Source organism: Schistocerca americana, chromosome 1 (genome assembly GCF_021461395.2).
Source record: "Schistocerca americana isolate TAMUIC-IGC-003095 chromosome 1, iqSchAmer2.1, whole genome shotgun sequence".
NCBI lineage: Eukaryota > Metazoa > Arthropoda > Insecta > Orthoptera > Acrididae > Schistocerca > Schistocerca americana.
Genome location: NC_060119.1, coordinates 1,072,013,964 through 1,072,035,796, shown reverse-complemented (window position 1 = coordinate 1,072,035,796; position 21,833 = coordinate 1,072,013,964).

Genomic DNA, 21,833 nt, shown 5'->3' with positions numbered 1-21,833 from the left:
GTGCAGTCTGTGGCTAGTTTGCATTGTTGTCTGCCATTGTAGTGTTGGGCAGCGGCAGCTGGATGTGAACAGCGCGTAGCGTTGCGCAGTTGGAGGTGAGCCGCCAGCAGTGGTGGATGTGGGGAGAGAGATGGCGGAGTTTTGTAATTTGTCATGAACTGATATATATTATGGCTTGTGATGATATTAAGGTAAATACATTGTTTGTTCTCTATTAATATCTTTCATTTGCTAACTATCCCTATCAGTAGTTAGTGCCTTCAGTAGTTTGAATCTTTTATTTAGCTGGCAGTAGTGGCGCTCGCTGTATTGCAGTAGCTTGAGCAGCGAAGATTTTTGTGAGGTAAGTGATTTGTGAAAGGTATAGTTTAATGTTTGTCAGGGCCATTCTTTAGTAGGGAATTTTGAAAGTCAGATTGCGTTGCGCTAAAAATATTGTGTGTCAGGTTAAGCACAGTCCTGTAAGAATTGTTCAAAGGGGACGTTTCAACCTACTCCGAATTTTTCTTTTGTTTCCTTCACTGCTTGCTCAATATAAAGATTGAATAACATCGGGGAAAGACTACAACCCTGTCTCACTCCCTTCCCAACCACTGCTTTCCTTTCATGTCCCTCGACTCTTATAACTGCCATCTGGTTCCTGTACAAATAGTAAATAGCCTTTCGCTCCCTGTACGTTACCCCTGCCACCTTCAGAATATTGAAAGAATTTCAGTAAAAATTGTCAAAAGCATTCTCTAAGTCAACAAACGCTAGAAACGTAGGTTTGCCTTTCCTTAATCTTTCTTCTAAGATAAGTCGTAGGGTCAGTATTGCCTCACGTGTTCCAACATTTATACGGAATCCAAACTGATCTTATCCGAGGTCGGCTTCCACTAGTTTTCCCATTCGTCTGTAAAGAATTCGCATTAGTATTTTGCAGCTGTGGCTTATTAAACTGAGAGTTCGGTAATTTTCACATCTGTCAACACCTGCATTCTTTGGGATTAGAATTATTATATTCTTCTTGAAGTCTGAGGGTATTTCGCTTGTGTCATACATATTGCTCACCAGATGGTAGAGTTTGGCAGGACTGGCTCTCCCAAGGCCGTCAGTAGTTCTAATGGAATGTTGTCTAATCCCAGGGCCTTGTTCCGACTCAGGTCTTTCAGTGCTCTGTCAAACTCTTCACCAGTATCATATCTCCCATTTCATCTTCATCTACATCCTCTTCCATTTCCATAATATTGTCCTCAAGTACATCGCCCTTGTATAGACCCTCTATATACTCCTTCCACCTTTCTGTTTTCCCTTCTTTGCTTAGAACTGGGTTTCCATCTGAGCTCTTGATATTCATACTTGATATTTATACTTACAGGATAACGGCGCGAAATACGATTTGTTATTACAAATTTAAGGTTTTCATTTGACTCACGTTCGCATATCAACAGTGTAAATACTGGATCAAGATAACGGGCTTGAAGAAGACCATTGTTTACTATTTTTGCAAAAAATGATTCTCGTAGACTAAGGGCGGACCCTGGGTAGCTCACCGGTTGCTCCCACCGCAGCTCGGTGGTCCTGCGGAGTCAGCACGGACGCGGCCGCTGACTCGCGGCCATCACGACGCTGACTTATGGCGGCTCGCGAGTTCATTAGCTGCGGACCGCACCACCGGCGGCCAAATAGCGGACCGGTGGGGAGGAGGGGCCGCGCCGGCCGCTGCGATAGGCATCGCGGCCGCGGACACCCGAGGCCGCATAAAACACCGCCGGCCGCCATTGTGCCGCGTAATCGGGGCAATTTACACACAGATAAATTGCGGCGAATTAAAACAGCGGCGTAATGCACTGCACTGACCGGGAGGAGCCGTAACGAGCCAATCGGGACGGTATATCAGCGAGCGTGTAAACGCTGGAGCAACCTGTTTCAGCGGCGCAAGTCCTCGTATCATCCGAAGCAGATGAAGCTTTCTATTGCTCCATCTGTATGACTGAGACTTACTTTAAGATATGAGACGAATAAAGTTGGTTTGTAAATATACACTGAAGCGCCAAAGAAAGTGGCATAGGCATGCGTATTCAAATACACTGATATGTAAACAGGCAGAATATGTTTGGTTACTTTTTGTTAGATACAGTAGCTGAAGCAGAAATATTGCAGCAGAACACGAGATGATTATTTTCCTCTAGCTGATCGTCACTGATGTTTCGTGATTGCTGTACTTTATTATTTATCCTGCAAGGGCACCAATTCGCCACCAACGTAGTTTTACCAACTAGATCAAATACTTCCAAATGACTTTTCAGAATGTCAAATCAAAGGCCGGCCGGGGTGGCCGAGAGGTTCTAGGCGCTACAATCTGGAACCGAGAGACCGTTACGGTCGCAGATTCGACTCCTGCCTCGGGCATGGATGTGTGTGATGTCCTTAGGTTAGTTGGATTTAAGTAGTTCTAAGTTCTATGGGAATTGATGACCTCAGCAGTTAAGTTCCATAGCGCTCAGAGTCATTCGAACCTTTTTTTTTTTTGTCAAATCAAAGAGCTTTCAGCCGTCTAATTTCCGACTCATGAGTCGGCAGGTAACGTTTGAAGTGATCGTTGCATCAAGCAAAAATTTACAAACACCAGTCTCTGAATGCTGGCCCCAGTTTTGACCGGCACCCAGGTTGGAATCTTCCTACACGTTGGTCAGGAAGCCTGAAGATGGCGTAATATATGGCCGAAACTGGTAGCCCAAAAAATAACAGTTTGGAAATTAGGTGACTGAAACGTGTTTTATTCGATATTCTGTACTGAACAGCCGAGTCCCGCAACCATCTCTGCGAAGATGAACACACAGAGAGACTACTTTCAGCCTGCAGCGGAGTGTGCGCTGATTTGAAACTCCATGGCAGGTTGAAAACGGACCGGGGCTTGAACCTGTCACCTTTGCCTTTCGCGGGCAGCTACTCTTCTGACAGAACTGTGGAAGCACGACTCACGACCTGTACTCACAGCTTTACTTCCACCACTATCTCATCTTAAACTTCACGAAAGTTCTCCTCCGTAAGTTGCAGGACTGGCTCTCATTGGAATAAACAATATTGCGGAGACATGGCTTAGCCACAGTCTGGGAGACGAATTTTCATTCTGCAGCCAAATGTGCGCTAACACGAAACTTCGTGGCAGATAAAACCTATGTGGTGCATCGGGAATCGATCCTGGGACCTTTGATCAGACAGTAGAACACTTGCCCGTGAAAGGCAAATGTCCCAAGTTCGAGTCCCGTGCGGCACAGTTTTAACCTGCCGTGAAGTAGGTAAAATACCATAGGAAGCTGCTGCTTTCCTCCGCTCTGACTTAACAGCTCAAGTAAACTGTTTACCGAGCAGTCTGAGGAAAGCCCGGATATTTGAGAAGAAAACAGCTCATTGAGTAAAATTAGGTTTTTGGGTTTAATCGGTTTTCATTTTTTTTCTCGTATTGACGGTTAAATAGTTCATTTTAAATTCCTATGACTAATTTATTCAAAATACTAGCCCATTCTTACAGTAGTTTACTAGTGCCGCTTTTCTAGTGCTGCTAGCACTATCTGCATTAAGAGAATCTTCTCCACCTACGGGCTTATTTGGTCAAAATTAAGAAGTAATTTAGAAGAGAAAAGGCCAGAGAAATTAGTGAGGTACATAAATTTCGGCATACTTCCAAAAAGTAGTGCATCGTACTTTACGGTCTTTACGATTTTACATACAGTTACAGTTTTTTGCTGGAATTTTAAATGTTATTTGGCTGTGTTTTTTATATTATAAGAATATTTAAAACTAAATATTAATAAAATAAATGTTTGTGAAAGTAAATAGTCGCCTTAAGCAAATACGATGGCTCTTTTCCATTTTGTAAGGTTATCTACCGACATGTACCGTTTTTGTATGTTAATTAAATGTTCATGATTACATATAGTTGGGTTTTAATGGTTTTTAGCGGTTTTTAAAATGTTTATAAAATCCTCTTGGTTTCTTTTAGGTCGGGTTAAGTCACAACACCACTGATCCAAACAAAAGAGTAACTTCTTTTTACCCTTACGCAAAACATTCGCAGGGGTAAATACCACGCTGTTCAAGAAGAAATCTTAGATAGACAAGAGATTCGTTCCTGACTCACTTGGTTTGAAGTTTAACACTTGATGTTACCTCATTTATCACATCCTACATTCTCAAGTACCTATGTTTCTTTGTGGGAGACAATGGCCCCTTGGAAAAACAGTACTCTTGTTAGGTATCAGATTTTACGATGGACGGTCGTGCTGCGACTATCTCTCCTGGAATCGGTTAGAAATCTGGACCCGCAACGGCGTCGCTCGTCGGCTAATGGCATTGACACTGCAGAAGGCCCTGAAATAGCTTCTACGTGGAGTGGCCTGCGCAACTGCGTTTATTGCCAGGAACCGAATGAATGGTCCGGAGATGCCATTTATGGCAGGCGGGCTATACTTGAATTTACATCTGTAAAACGAAGACTAACAAAAAGTTTTGTGCCCATCGGCAGGGAAGGCACCGCATGTTTTTATTACTGCTGCTTCAGCGTTGAGGTACAGCAGTGGAGAAAAATGGTCGACTTTGCTTGGAGGGCTTCAATTTTTTGCAGTGTGGATTTTAAAATATTCATCGTTTCTTTCTGCTTCTGCCACGTAGAATATATATATTAATTTGAAACTCTGTAAAGCTATTGCCATTTACGTGCGCCACCTTAAATTACTAGTACAGATGGAGAACTATGTTGATAATACCATTAACGGATTTTACGCAAAATAGTAGGGCTGTTATTTTTCCTATCTGAAAGCTTTGTTATCACTGAGACTGTAACTTCAAAACTTGTTTGCTTAGCTTACCTTCCGTTCAAAATTACTTCGTTTCCGCGACATGCCTGAATTCTCAGTGATAATTCTTATAGCACACAAAGATTTTCCGAACGCTGCGCGGTTTGCTTCTCGAACTTCGTGCAGGCCGCTGTTCGCGAACTAACACCGTCAGCCTAATTCGTCACATTTTTACTGTCGACGCCACATTGGGCGACCTGCGTGCCGGCTGGGAATGAAATGATGATGAACACAACTCCCAGTCCCTGAGCGGAGAAAATCCCTAATCCAGCCAGGAATCGAACCCGGGCTCCTCAGGACGGCAATTCGTCACGCTGACCATTGAGCTATCTGGGCGGACATATACGAAATAGAGTCAATCTAAAGGAACAGAGGAATTCGAGTATTTCAGATATGACTTCAAAGTTTTCCAGCAAATGCTCGATGTATTCGGCACTTCAGTTTGCAGCAGTAGTTTACGTGCGAAGAGGAAAGAAAGAAGACTGTAATTTACTGTAACGTTGTAGACGTGTTCATTAGAGACGGATTATAATCTTTCATAGGTCCTTAGGTTTCCACAGACAGTGTCAATCGGAACGAAATCAGTTTGGGTATTAGGCGGCATGATTATCTGTATTACTAAACGACTAAAACAGTGCATGATGCGTAGATCAAGCTGGAGGTTGCCTATCTAAAGTCTTCCAGGAGCAACAAAAATTTTAACGTATTTCATATAATTACTGACCAAATATTTTTAAAGTGTTTTTTAAAACCCTCATGGTGCAAATGGCTCTAAGCTCTATGGGACTTAACATCTGAGGTCATCAGTCCCCTAGACTTAGAACTACTTAAATCTAACTAACCTAAGGACATCACACACATACATGCCCGAGGCAGGATTCGATCCTGCGACCGCAGCAGCCGCGTGGTGCCGGACTGAAGCGCCTAGAACCGCTCGGTCACTGTGGCTGGCGCATTGGTCACACTGTTCTTATTATTGAGGATAACAATCTGAAAAAATCAGCCGCGGTTGAGCATTCTGTAGCCGACGGACACGCAATGAAACATAATTTGAAGCAAGTGGTTGCTGTCGCTTCTCAGTACTGGGAATGTGTTGTGAAAGAATCCGTTGAAATTAGACTGGCTGATAACATTATTTGTAAAGGACTGAGTAAGCCGTGAACCTAGCCTGCAATAAAATCTAACACTGTCAGTCGGCAGAAATTGTCAAAGTTACGGCAGTGGTAGCTCGTTTTCGTCTGCCTTTACCACTCGCGGCGCTGCTAGTGTCTTTTGCATTATGGTCAGCACTCACGGAACTTGGCTTTTTGGTGGTCTACACAGGGGCGCCGGCTCCGGAGTAGCATAAATTTGACGAGATTCAGTGATAACAGCAACTAACCTGAGAATAAGGATATGGTGGGTCTTCGAAATATTTTTTCAACTTGACTTTAGGATCTGGCTGCAAAGCCGAAAAGAATATCACAGATCTTGCGAAGTTGCATCAACTTGATATACTATCATGCTCTTGAAACCACTTCAGCACGACACCGACTTTTAATCCACTGAATAAACGCCTTTTCCGTAGATAAAGACATTAAGCGTGAAGGGATGCAAGCGGTCCACAGAAGTGTTCACGGAGTCTATAGCTGTCCTGGTGTCTTCGTTACTACCAGTAGTCCCATGGAAGCACAGTATAAAAGTGCAATGCGTATGTGGAGCGGCAAATCTTTCTAGCAGTCGTTTGCTTGGATTACGTAGTATCCACACATGTCCATAGACCTGGTGTAACAAGAAACGTTATACTTTCGATTTGGCGACACGTTTCCAGTGATATAAGATCCAATGTTGATGGTCTTGTACCATTGCGGTTGAGGAAACCGTCCCGAAACACATGTGCTACAAAACGCCACTGTTTCCGGCGCATGTACCCCGACATCAATATGGGATATGATCACCACGCACATGTACACAGGCCGCACAACGGGTTGCCATACTCTGGATCAGGTGGTCAAGCAGCTGCTGGGTATAGCCTCCCATTCTTCCACCAGTGCCTGTCGGAGCTCCTGAAGTGCCCTAGGTGTTTGAAGACGTGCAGCGATACGTCGACCGAGAGCGTCCTAGGCGTGCTCGATGGGGTTTAGGTCTGGAGAACAGGCGGGTCACTCCATTCGCCTGATATCTTCTGGTTCAAGGCACTCCTCCACGACGGCGGCTCGGTAGGGCCGTGCGTTATCATCCATCAGGAGGAAGGTGGGACCCACTGCACCCCTGAAAAGGCGGATATACTGGTGAAAAACGACGTCCTGCTACGCCTGACCTGTTACAGTTCCTCTGTGAAAGGCATGCAGGGGTGTACGTGCACCAATCATAATCCCACCCCACACCATCAAACCACGACCTCCGTACACGTCCCTTTCAAGGACATTAAGGGGTTGGTATCTGGTTCCTGGTTCACGCCAAATGAAAACCTGACGAGAATCACTGTTCGGACTATACCTGGACTCGTACGTGAACATAACCTGGGACCACTGTTCCAATGACCATGTACTGTGTTCTTGACACCGGGCTTAGGGGCTCTCCTGTGACTAGGGGCAGTGGAATGCACCTTGCAGGTCTCCAGGCGAATAAACCATGTCTGTTCAGTCGTCTGTAGACTGCGTGTCTGGAGACAACTGTTCCAGTGGCTGCGGTAAGGTCGCAAGGTGATTTAAATCCGCAAACCACCCACCAGAGCGTTGTTTCGCCATGTCTCTGCATTATCCTTAATTTATGAGCATGAGTGTAGATGTTATTTCGATAAATATGATGCGAAGTCCTCGTCTGGTGAACGGCTGCGTTAAAAGGTTAATAAAGAGACTCCTCGTAATTGACACGTTTCTGTTGGAAATCGTACAACAGTATGTGCAAGCAGAAAGGACAACCGTGGCGGCATTGTAATAAAAGAACGGAGAAAGTTTCCATTCTCCTGACTTCCTAGGACAGGATCATGTGTAGATGGCAGCCTAATTCGTGAGGAAGTGGGCGGGAGAGGAGCTGACACTACAGAAGGCGACGGGATACTTTGAGCAACAAGAGATGTAGAGAGTAGCAGGGACACTTATATGATGTGTCGCAACAGTTGAGAATTAACGCAGTGTTGTTTCATAGACATTCCGTATCTCACTTAATTTCTAATATGACGAATGACGACGAAGGAAAGAAGTCAAACAGTCGTCCTGTCTGGCACGTGTGACCCTGGAACCTGAGAAGCAATCAGTAACATGACACGAGCGGCGCGTCAGGGTCTTGTGATTGGTCGGCAAACAAACGCTTAGTCGCAGCCGAGGAGGAGTCAGCACTGGATCGGGCAGAAGTTCCGCGCATCTGTTTATTGCCACAAGAAGTAGGTTGGCACCGCCGAAGGGAAAACATCACGTGGTACATGATGAATGCAGAGAGTAACCGATTTTTATTCTTTCCACTCGTAATTTCACTTGGTTCATTGGTCTACTCATGTAACTTTTTCGTTGCTGTGATGGTAAAATTATCTAAAAAGTAATTTTTACTATATTAACCATATCGGATATTATGTCTGTTGTCAGATATCAAAAAGGTTAGAAGTGTTTTGGTAGTATCGGCAATTATTTATCTGTACTTCTACACTACTAAATGGTTCAAATGGCTCTAAGCACTATAGGACTTAACATCAGAGATTATCAGTCCCCTAGACTTAGAACTACTTAAACCTAGCTAATCTAAGGACATCCCACACATCCATGCCCGAGGCAGGATTCGAACCTGCGACCGAAGCAGCAGCGCGGTTCCGGACTAAAGTGCCTAGAACCGCTTGGCCACCACGGCCGGCTCTACACTATTAAATGAAGACAAAACGTTGTTAAATGTTGTTATCAAAAATCTCGAAAAGTTTTTGACTAAATTACTTCAAATTTTTACACGATGCTCTAATGAAAGCCCGGATGGAAATGGCCTGTATATTTTTGTTATATATGTACTACATGAATGTATACATAAATGTGAAGTGGGAACGTTGTTACCAAAAATCTCGGACGTTCTTGACCCACTTACTAAAATTTTTACGCGATACTCTAATAAACGTTCGAATAGACGAAAGGCTATATGTTTTTCGTTGCACATGAATGTGGAAAATGTTTACAAAAAATCTCGGAAAGTTTTTATCCAAGTTAGTTCAAATTTCTATTCATTAATCCATCAACATTCAGCCGAACATACAGCATGAATGCATCTATTTAGACAATAATGTACAGGTCTTCTGTTAATACCGACTGCGAATAAGAAAATTCTGTGGTGTGAAAATGTGCGGTTTAGTCTTGTTTCTCGCAGTCAGTTTTAATTACAGTAGCATGGCGTTTTTAAACCATTAGACAAACTGTTTCTCCCATATATTTTAAATACACATTGCATAAACAACAGTTAATTGTTCCGTTTTCTTCCCTGCAATAGGTTTTAAAAGAAGACAGGAAAGTTGTATTTATGGTCTACTCGACGGGAGGCTACTACGGAATCTGAATCGTCTGAAACTTTCTAATCCTATCCGTTTGCAGACTGAAACCATGCGGAATGCGGTCACCGAAGCTACTATCCTCATATCCATTAGTGGCAAGGTCTCTCACATACTCTGTATGCCAATGTTCCCAACCGTTTAAACCACTCATTTTTAGCGACCTCAATTCCCAATCAAGGTTTTGTTCGCAATAACAATAAATAAGGGTCAAGGTCAGAGAGAGGGACAGCCGGGGGGGGGGGGGGGGCAGAAAATGAACGTAGAAATGTGGATGGAGGGCAGAAAGAGGTGCGAAGGAGGCGGAGAGAGGGAAGACAAGAAGAGGCGCAGAGAGAGGGGTGCCGGAGGAGATGGTAATGGAAATGCCGTGTGGCTAAGGCCGGCCTCCCGTCGAGTAGACCGTTCGCCCGGTGTAAGTCTTTAGAGTTGACGCTAAATAGTTCAGATGGCTCTAAGCACTATGGGACTTAACATTAGAGGTCATCAGTCCCCTAGACTTCGAACTACTTAAATCTAACTAACATAAGGGCACCACACACATCCATGCCCGAGGCAGGTTTCGAAGCTGCTACCGTAGCAGCCGCGTGGTTCCGGACTGAAGCGCCTAGAACCGCTCGACCACAGAAGCCGGCAGTTGACGCCACTTCGGCCACTTGCGTATCGATTAGGGTAAGATGGTGATGATAAGGACAACATAACACCCAGTCCCTGAGCGGAGAAAATCTTCGACCCAGCCGAGAATCGAACCCGAGCCGCTAGGCATGACATTCTGTCGTGCTGACCACTCATCTACCAGGGTAAGATGGTGAGAGAGAGGGAGGGACGCGGTAGGACGAAATGGACAGTAAGTGAGGGAGAAGATGATAGTTAGCGAGATGAGAGAGGAGGTGGAGGTAGACATAGAGAGGGGGAGGAAGAGAAGATGGCCAGAGAGAGGTGGGGGAGAAGGAGATAGGACGCATGTCCAATTAAATGAGTGGTAGAACTGGGTTGAGCTTTGAGTCCTTGCTAAAGTAATTTTTATTTTCGTTAGACAATTTTGGAACATTTATTTTCTCATAAAAATAGCACAATTTAGAAATTTAACAGACAGTTGCTTTTTCCGGACCAAAACTGTTAGCCTATTAAACAAATCAGCCTTGTAGCTACTCAACAAGAAGAATTTACTCAACACCAAACTGTTCACCTAACAGTATGATATTCCACTACAGTGAAAACGCATGAAGTATCAGTGATGCTTCGTAATAAAAATTGATTTCAAATACGTATTAAAAGTATTCACATAACCTTTACGCAAGGATCAATCTACATCAGATCTTTACAAGAATTTTCTTTATAATAAAAATACGATCCCAATAAGCATTCGCTGCAACGTGGCAGTTAAATAAGGAGCGGTTTGATTGCATAGAACATAACGAAAAACCAAATGACATCAAATCCAGTGACCAAACGAGTAAGCACCTGAAAAACTTAGGAAATCGAAAATTTACAGACATGAAGCACAGTTAGAAGGCAAGTACAGGTTTTATAAAGTGTGATGAAGATTAGTCTGAAGTTCAAGACATCAGTCAGGAAGAATCAATACGCAAAGAAGTGGGATACGGAAGTACTAAGGAATGACGATAAACGTTTGAAGTTCTCTAACGCTATAGATACAGCAATAAGGAATAGCGCAGTAGGCAGTACAGTTGAAGAGGAATGGACATCTCTAAATAGGGTCATCACAGAAGGTGGGAAGGAAAACAAAGGTACAAAGAAGGTAGCTGCGAAGAAACCATGGGTAACAGAAGAAATACTTCAGCTGTTTGATGAAAGGAGGAAGTACAAACATGTTCCGGGAAAATCAGAAATACAGAAATACAAGTCGCTGAGGAATGAAATAAATAGGAAGTGCAGGGAAGCTAAGACGAAATGGCTGCAGGAAAAATGTGAAGACATCGAAAAAGATATGATTTTCGGAAGGACAGACTCAGAATACAGGAAAGTCAAAACAACCTTTGGTGACATTAAAAGAAACGGTGGTAACATTAAGAGTGCAACGGGAATTCCACTGTTAAATGCAGAGGAGAGAGCAGATAGGTGGAAAGAATACATTGAAAGCCTCTATGAGGGTGAAGATTTGTCTGATGTGATAGAAGAAGAAACATGAGTCGATTTAGAAGAGATAGGGGATCCAGTATTAGAATCGGAATTTAAAAGAGCTTTGGAGGACTTACGGTCAAATAAGGCAGAAGGGATAGATAACATCCCATCAGAATTTCTAAAATCATTGGGGAAACTGGCAACAAAACGACTATTCACGTTGGTGTGTAGAATATATGAGTCTGGTGACATACCATCTGACTTTCGGAAAAGCATCATCCACACAATTCCGAAGACGGCAAGAGCTGACAAGTGCGAGAATTATTGCACAATCAGCTTAACAGCTCATTAATCGAAGCTGCTCACAAGAATAATATACAGAAGAATGGAAAAGAAAACTGGAAAAGAAAACTGAGAATGCGCTAGGTGACGATCAGTTTGCTTTAGGAAAAGTAAAGGGACGAGAGAGGCAATTCTGACGTTACGGCTAATAATGGAAGCAAGGCTAAAGAAAAATCAAGACACTTTCATAGGATTTGTCGACCTGGAAAAAGCGTTCGACAATATAAAATGGTGCAAGCTGTTCGAGATTCTGAAAAAAGTAGGGGTAAGCTATAGGGAGAGACGGGTCATATACAATATGTACAACAACCAAGAGGGAATAATAAGAGTGGACGATCAAGAACGAAGTGCTCGTATTAAGAAGGGTGTAAGACAAGGCTGTAGCCTTTCGCCCCTACTCTTCAATCTGTACATCGAGGAAGCAATGATGGAAATAAAAGAAAGGTTCAGGCGTGGAATTAAAATACAAGGTGAAAGGATATCAATGATACGATTCGCTGATGACGTTGCTATCCTGAGTGAAAGTGAAGAAGAATTGCATGATCTGCTGAACGGAATGAACAGTCTAATAAACACAGTATGGTTTGAGAGTAAATCGGAGAAAGACGAAGGTAATGAGAAGTAGTAGAAATGAGAACAGCGAGAAACTTAACATCAGGATTGATGGTCACGAAGTCAATGAAGTTAAGGAATTCTGCTACCTAGGCAGTAAAATAACCAATGACGGACGGAGCAAGGATGACATCAAAAGCAGACTCGCTGTGGCAAAAAAGGCATTTCTGGCCAAGAGAAGTCTACTAATATCAAATACCGGCCTTAATTTGAGGAAGAAATTTCTGAGGAGGTACGTCTGGAGTACAGCATTGTATGGTAGTGAAACATGGACTGTGGGAAAGCCGGAACAGAAGAGAATCGAAGCATTTGAGATGTGGTGCAATAGACGAATGTTGAAAATTAGGTGGACTGATAAGGTAGGGAATGAGGAGGTTCTACGCAGAATCGGAGAGGAATGGGATATGTGGAAAACACTGATAAAGAGAAGGGACAGGATGATAGGACATCTGCTAAGACATGAGGGAATGACTTCCATGGCACTAGAGGGAGCTGTAGAGGGCAAAAACTGTAGAGGAAGACAGAGATTGGAATACGTCAAGCAAATAATTGAGGACGTGGGTTGCAAGTGCTACTCTGAAATGAAGAGGTTAGCACAGGAAAGGAATTCGTGGCGGGCCGCATCAAACCAGTCAGTAGACTGATGACAAAAAAAAAGTGTGCTTATCAAGCTGAATTCAGTCGGAACACACAGAAGCGCACACCACTAATCACATCTGCAGACCTCCTACACAGAGAACAGGGCTTTCAAGAAGCACACTCACACATGCAATTCCGCTGTCTCGAGGTTCTCTTCGGTAACAGCCAGCCAGATAGCCCTGAAACAAACTGCGCTCAGCCTCGCCGTATCGCATGTCTCCGGCCAACACCCTCTTCCCTGTTGTTGTCGTCCACCACGTCAGCCGTGACGTGCAGTTAAATCTAACGGCCGATTACAGTACTGAGCTCTGGCCCCGATAGATACTCGCTCGCCGTCCGAAACCAGACTGCTGGTACTGCTAGCTGTTCTGTGAAGGTTCGCTCGGTGATGCTTGTGTCACGATGCACGCAGCGCAGCGCCGCCATCATGCTGCTCAGCCATGTATGCCGCCCAATGGCATGTGGCGGCTGTGTCTTCAGACGGCACAAACTCCAACACATACACAACTGGCCATTAAAATTGCTACACCACGAAGATTACGTGCTACAGACGCGAAATTTAACCGACAGGAAGAAGATACTGTGATATGCAAATGATTAGCTTTTCAGGGCATTCACACAAGGCTGGCGCCGGTGGCGACACCTACAACGTGCTGACATGAGCAAACTTTCCAACCGATTTCTCATACACAAACAGTAGTTGACTGGCGTTGCCTGGTGAAACGTTGTTGTGATGCCTCTTGTAAGGAGGAGTAATGCGTACCATCACGTTTCTGACTTTGATAAAGGCCCCACTGTAGCCTATCGCGATTGTGGTTTATCGTATCGCGACATTGCTGCTCGCGTTGGTCGAGATCCAATGACTGTTAGCAGAATATGGAATCTGTGGGTTCAGGAGGGTAATACAGAACGCCGTGCTGGATCCCAACGGCCTCGCATCACTAGCAGTAAAGATGACAGGCATCTTATCCGCATGGCTGTAACGGATCGTGCAGCTACGTCTCCATCCCTGAGTCAACAGATGGGGACGTTTGCAAGACAACATCCATCTGCACGAACAGTTCGACGGCGTTTGCAGCAGCATGGACTATCAGCTCGGAGACCATGGCTGCGGTTACCCTTGACGGTGCATCACAGACAGGAGCGCCTGCGATGGTGTACTCAACGACGAACATGGGTGCACAAATGGCAAAACGTCATTTCTTCGGGTGAATCCAGGTTCTGTTTACAGCATCATGATCGTCACATCCGTATTTGGCGACATCGCGGTGAACGCACATTGGAAGCGTGTATTCGTCATCGCCATACTGGCGTATCACCCGGCGTGACGGTATGGGGTGCCATTGGTTACACGTCTCGGGCAACTCTTGTTCGCATTGACGGCACTTTGAACAGTGGACGTTTCATTACAGATGTGTTATGACCCGTGGCTCTACCCTTCATTCGATCCCTGCGTAACCCTACATTTCAGCAGGGTAATGCACGACCGCATGTTTCAGGTCCTGTACGGGCCTTTCTGTATACAGAAAATGTTCGACTGATTCCTTGGCCAGCACATTCTCCAGATCTTTCACCAATTGAAAACGTCTGGTCAATGGTGGCCGAGCAACTGGCTCGTCACAATACGCCAGTCACTACTCTTGATGGACTGTGGTATCGTGTTGAAGCTGCATGGGCAGATGTACCTGTACACGCCATCCAAGCTCTGTTTGACTCAATGTCCACGCGTATCAAAGCCGTTATTACGGCCAGAGGTGGTTCTTCTGGGTACTGATTTCTCAGGATCTATGCACCGAAATTGTGTGATAATGTAATCACATGCGAGTTCTAGTGTATTATACTTGTGCAATGAATACCCGTTTATCATCTGCATTTCTTTTTGGTGTAGCAATATTTGTGGCCAATAGTGTATTTAGCAATTGCGGAGCACTGCCAGTTTCGATAGTCTAGCATAAATGTGGATCAGATGAATTGTATTAAAGCTTTGCTATAAGAACAGTAAAGCGCAGCAAATTTCTAGAAATGTAAAATATTGATTCTGATGAGCCTGCTACGAGTAGAACAAGACATTACGTGTAGTATAAGCCCTTCGAAGAAGCCTGTGAAGACGAATATGGTGAAGTGCAGTACAAAATCAACACATCAAACCGTAGGAAAACGAACAAACACCGTCCGAGAAAGCCTTGAAGGGCAAATGATTCCGACCGGCCGCCGTGTCATCCTCAGACCTCAGGCGTCACCGAATGTAGATACAGAGGGGCATGCGACCAGCACACTGCTCTCTCGGCTATTGCCAGTTTTCGTGACCGGTGCCGCTACATCGTCAAGTATCTCCTCAATTGGCCTCACAAGAGCTGAGTGCACCCCCTTGCCAACAGCATTCGGCAGACCCGGACGGTGACCCAAGGAAGTGTCAGCCAAGCCCGACAGGCAAATCGTGGAAAAAGTGAAATAAATCATTACGAACGATCGCCGAATCTCTGTCAAAGAAATCGTTAATAATGTTACCATACCGACCGGCTCATGCTATAACATTTCTTTCGGTGTTTTGGGCAGGAAACGTGTGACTGCAAGATTTGTTCCAAAATTGTAGAATTTCAAACAAAAACAATGTTGAATGCAAGTCACTCAGGAGCTGCTAGGTGAAGTCAGTAATGACGCAGAAGTGCTGAAACGTGTCATAAATCACGATGAAAATGTGTTTACGGATATGATGTCGAAAGCAAGGCTCAGTTGTCCTAGTGGAACACAATCTGGATCGCCAAGACAGAAAAAAGTGCGATAATTGTGATCAGAAACGTTCTCCAGTCTTAACGTCATAGAGCGCCAAGATTTCTTCCCACAAGGTCGAATGAAAAATAAGACATTAAACTTACTACTTGAAAGCTGTTTGCGTAAAGGTATCCGAAAAAAATAGTCTGAATATGTGACGGAACAATTCATGATCTTTTGCAAGATGATAATGCACTTTCTCAAACTTTATTGCTTGTTCGTGAATTTCTGGCCAAAAGAAATACTATAATAATGTTTCAGCCACCATTTTCGCCAGATTTAGTCCCATGTGACTTTTTTCTGTTCCACTCATTCCACCAGGAAGGAGGTACACGGCTCGTGTTGTCTGTAGTTCAGCCATGCCTGGACGGTCAATACCGTGGTTCGATCGCATCCGAATTGTTACTTTGTGCCAGGAAGGGCTCTCATCAAGGGAGGGTGCACGATGCGCAACTTCACTCCCGACGTCCACGGCGAGGTCCATCTTTGCTATAACGACACCATGCAGTGCAGTACAGATGGGCCCAACAACATGCCGAATGGACCGCTCAGAATTGGCACCACGTTCTCTTCACCGATGAGTGTCGCAAATGCCTTCAACCAGACAACCGTCGGAGACGTGTTTGGAGGGAACCCTGTCAGGCTGAACGCTTCAGACACTGTTCAGCGAGTGCAGCGAGGTGGAGGTTCCCTGCTGCAGCATTATGTTGGGCCGACGTACGTCGCTGGTGGTCATGGAAGGCGCTGTAACGGCTGACGATACGTGAATGCCATCCTCCGGCCGACAGTGAAACTATATCGGAAGCATATTTACGAGGCATTCGTCTTCCTGGACGATAATTCGCGCCCCCATCGTGCGCATCTTGTGGATGACTTCCTTCAGGATAACGACTAGAGTGGCCAGCATGTTCTCCAGACATGAACCCTACCGAACATGCCTGGGATAGATTAAAAACGGCTGTTCATGGACGACGTGAGCCACAAACCACATTGAGGGATCTACGCCGAATCGCTCTTGAGGAATGGAACAATCTGAACAAACAGTGCCTTGATGAACTTGTGGATAGTATGCCACGACGAATACAGGCATTCATCAATGCAAGAGGACGCGCTAATAGATATGAGAGGTACCAGTGTGTACAGCAGTCTGGACCACCACCTCTGAAGGTCTCACTGTATGGTGGTACAACATGCAATGTGTGGTTTTCATGAGCAATAAAAAGGGCGGAAATGATCTCTGTTCCAATTTTCTGTGCAGGTTCCGGAACTCTCGGAACCGAATTGAAGCAAAAATTTTTTTTGATGTGTGTATATAAAAAACACATGTTGAACTTAAGTTCTAAGAGCAACCAGAAAACATGGTCGCTGTTAACGAATCTTCGTAAAAGTACACACCATCGGCGAGTATGTAAAGTATTACAGTTGTAGTTCTCTGTGTCAGATATAACAGTCAACACAGGTGTTGATCGTGTTTGGTGTTGTTACCAGGCAAAGTAGATTATACGTTTAGCGTGAATAGCATCAGATATTGAGAGCTCACTCTGAAGGACACGAAAATGCCACGTACAAGCGTGAGGCAGCGTTGTCAGCGCCTCACAGAGTTTGAAGGAGGCCTCACTGTGGGTATCAATTTGGAGCGCTGCTCTAAAAGGGCAATATCCAAATTTGCGGAGCATTTTGATGTGACATTGGTTCCATGTCGTACTGCATATTAACGTGAGAACAAGTATGTGATTTGTCAAGGTTCCGGTCTATTACGTCTGGTCACAACAAGGGAGGATCGTCGTCTTGCACATCAACCACACCGTAGCTCCTTCACATTTGCGCCTGCCATCCGAGAGCATAATGGACTGCCGGTATCATCTGTGTCATCTCGCACGACTGGTCGTCCCATGCCTAGGCTGCCGTTTATACCACACAACAGAAACAGCCGCGTTTAAGTTTTGCCGTGAGTAGACGGCATGGACTGCTAGTGAACGACGTAGCATTGTGTTTAGCGATGAATCGCGGTTCTAAACTTTCCTCGATGACTATCCTCTGCTCGTGGACTGTGCAGCTCGTCCCGGCGGAGGTTCGAGTCCTCAGAAATGGCTCTGAGCACTATGGGAGTTAACTTCTAAGGTCATCAGTCCCTTAGAACTTAGAACTACTTAAACCTAACTAACCTAAGGACAACACACACATCCACACCCGAGGCAGGATTCGAACCTGCGACCGTAGCGGTCGCGCGGTTCCGGACTGAAGCGCCTAGAACCTCTCGGCCACACCGGCCTGCTTCGAGTTCTCCCTCGGGCATGGGTGTGTGTGTGTGTGTTTGCCCTTAGGATAATTGAGGTCAAGTAGTGTTTAAGCTTAGGGACTGATGATCTTAGCAGTTAAGTTCCATAAGATTTCACACACATTTGAACATTTGAACTATCCTCTGCGAGTGTGGTTACAACATGGGGAGACGTCCCGTTCTTGCAGTGTTTTGGGGAGGTACAGCGGTGGTAGTCCAGGCGTCTTGGGGTGGGGAGTCATCGCGTATGACGTGAGGCCACGGCTGGTAATGATTAAGGGGCCTCTGATGGCACAACGGTACGTCACGGGCCCCCTGCGTCCTCATACGTTGGCTGTCATGCGAGATTATCATGATGCTATCCTTCAACATGAAAGTGCTCGTCCACACATGACACGTGTCTCCATGAAATGTCTGGGTGATGTTGTGGTACACCCGTGGCCTGCAGGAACCACAATTCTGTCACCTGTGGTTCCATCTCAGCTGCCAACTCCATCCCAATGTCAGTATCCAGGCTGTCAAGGACCAATTACTACAGCTGAGGGCCAGTTTGCCTCATTAGTGAATACAAGAATTTTATGACTCCGATACCAATCGAATTTGTGCATGCATCCAGCTCAGAGGGGGTTCAACGTCGTACCGATAAGTAGGCTTAAAGTGCCACGTTCGCTGTAAATCTGACTCGATTTTGTAATCAATGAAAGAACATCGCATATCCTCTCAACTCGTGTGGCGTCATTCTGTTTCCTATTCCCTTCCTGTGTGTTTCCCCCCTTTCTTCGTTAAGTAATGTTCGTTAAGCGGTGTACAAGAGTTTACTGAAATAATGTGCAAGAGATCGCAGATTCATTCGCTACTTTATTTCACTTTTTTTTATTACTAGTAAAGGCACCTGTCTTTTGCAGCATTGAACCCAACTTGTCAGTCCGCAGCCCATAATTCGAGGTCGCTGCAGGCCACGTAATGCAGGCGATCAGCTTGGGTAGTTAGTGTGGATTCAAACGCTGAGCGTTGACGTCGCCGAGAGTGTTGCAGACGCTGGTGGTGGGTGGCACGGGCAGACGGCGGCGGAGCGACCTTGCGTGCACGCCGGCAGTCCCACAGCCGAGGCGGCGCGGCGCGGCCGGGCTGATCACTTATTCATGCGGGCTGCGCGCCTCTTATCTGTCCGGGCCGATGAGCCGCCATTGTGTCCGCGCGTGTGTGCGTGCGTGTGCGGGTGCGTGCCTGAGCCAGTGTAAATGTTTGCCAGCACCGAGTCTGCCGCCTCGCGCCCAACGGGAGCTGCGCGAGGGTCGGCCGTTTGGCGCCGAGACCCGCTGGCGGGGCGAGCAGACGAACTCGCTCTCACAACGTCTCCATTCCCGCGAGTACGACAAGTGTCGCAATATGGCAAGGAGCAGAAACGACGTATAAACGGCTGTTTATTTGCAGATAAAACCCTCGTAAGAAATAGAGTTCGAAAATGGTTCTAATGGCTCTGAGCACTATGGGCTTTAACATCCGAGGTCATCAGTCCCCTAGAACTTACAACTACTTATACCTAACTAACCTAAGGACTTCACACACATCCATGCCCGAGGCAGGATTCGAACCTGCGAACGTTGCGGTCACGCGGCTCCGGACAGTAGCGCCTAGAATCGCTCGGCCGGCCGGCAAGACATAGGGACAAACAGATAAAACTTCGTTGCCTTCAGAATTTTGACGACGCTCAATACGTGCATAACGTTGGCCTATAATTTTATTGTACAGCAGACGGAATATACAAGCATAACTAGAAATATCTTACGTATTTTTACTTTTGTCTTATCTTAAGTACGGTCAGTGTTTAAATACACTATTGGCCATTAAAATTGCTACACCAAGAAGAAATGCAGATGATAAACGGGTATTCATTGAACAAATATATTATACTAGAACTGACATGTGATTACTTTTCACGCAATTTGGGTGCATAGATCCTGAGAAATCAGTACCCAGAACAACCACCTCTGGCCGTAATAACGGCCTTGATACGCCTGGGCATTGAGTCAAACAGAGCTTGGGTGGCGTGAACAGGTACAGCTGCCCATGCACTTTCAACACGATACCCCAGTTCATCAAGCGATGTGACTGGCGTATTGTGACGAGCCAGTTGCTCGGCCACCATTGACCGGAGGTTTTTAAATGGTGAGAGATCTGGAGAATGTGCTGGCCAGGGCAGGAGTCGAACATTGTCTGTAACCAGAAAGGCCCGTACAGGACCTGCAACATGCGGTCGTGCATTATCCTGCTGAAATGTAAGGCTTCGCAGGGATCGAATGAAGGGTAGAGCCACGGGTCGTAACACATCACAAATGTAACTACCACTGTTCAAAGTGCCGTCAATGCGAACAAGAGGTGACTGAGACGTGTAACCAGTGGCACCCCATACCTTCACGCCGAGTGATACCCCAGTATGGCGATGACAAATACACGCTTCTAATGCGCGTTCACCGCGATGTCGCCAAACACGGATGCACCATCATGATGCTGTAAACAGAACCTTGATTCATCCGAAAAAAATGACGTTTTGCCATTCGTGCACCCATGTTCGTCGTTGAGTACACCACCGCAGGCGACCCTGTCTGTGATGCAGCCATGGTCTCCGAGCTGATAGTCGATGCTGCTGCAACGTCGTCGAACTGTTCGTGCAGCTGGTTGTTGTCTTGCAAACGCCCCCATCTGTTGACTCAGGGATTGAGATGTGGCTTCACGATCCGTTCCATCCACATGTACACCGAAAAGACAAGGAAAGTAGTGCACCTACCTAATATCGCGTAGGGCCTCCGCGAACGCGCAGAAGTGCTTCAACACGATGTGGCATAGACTCGACTAATGTCTGAAGTAGTGCTGGAGGGAACTGACGCCATGAATCCTGCAGGGCTCTCCACAAATCCGTAAGAGTACGAGGGGGTGGAGATCTCTTCTGAACAGCATGTTGCAAGGAATCTAAGATACTCTCAATAATGTTGACGTCTGGGTAATCTGGTGGCCAGCGAAAGTGTTTAAACTCATAACAGTGCTCCTGGAGCCACTGTGTAGCAATTCTGGACGTATGAGGTGTCGCATTGTCCTGCTGGAAACACCCGTCGCAATACACAATGGCTATGAATGGATTCAGGAGATGAGACAGGTTGCTTAAGTACGTGTCACCTGTCAGAATCGTATCTAGAGGTATCAGGAGTCCCATATCACTCCAGCTCACACGCCCCACACCACTACAGAGCCTTCATCAACTTGAATAGTCCGCTGCTGACATGCAGGGTTCATGGATTCATAAGGTTGTCTCTGTACCCGGACACGTCCATCCGCTCGATACAATTTGAAACGAGACTCGTCCGACCAGGCAACACGTTTCCAGTCATCAAAACTCCAATGTCGGTCTTCAATGGCCCAGGCGAGGCGTAAAGCTTTGTGTCGTGCAGTCATCATAGGTACATGAGTGGGCCTTCGGCTCCGAAAGCCCATATCGATGATGTTTCGTTGAAACGTTCGCACGCTCACAGTTGTTGATGGCCCAGCACTGCAAAATGGTTCAAATGGCTCTGAGCACTATGGGACTCAACTTCTGAGGTCATCAGTCCCCTAGAACTTAGAACTACTTAAACCGAACTAACCTAAGGACATCACACACATCCATGCCCGAGGCAGGATTCGAACCTACGACCGTAGCAGCAGCGCAGTTCCGGACTTAAGCGCATAGAACAGCCCGGCTACAGCAGCCGGCTCTGACTACTTCATCTAC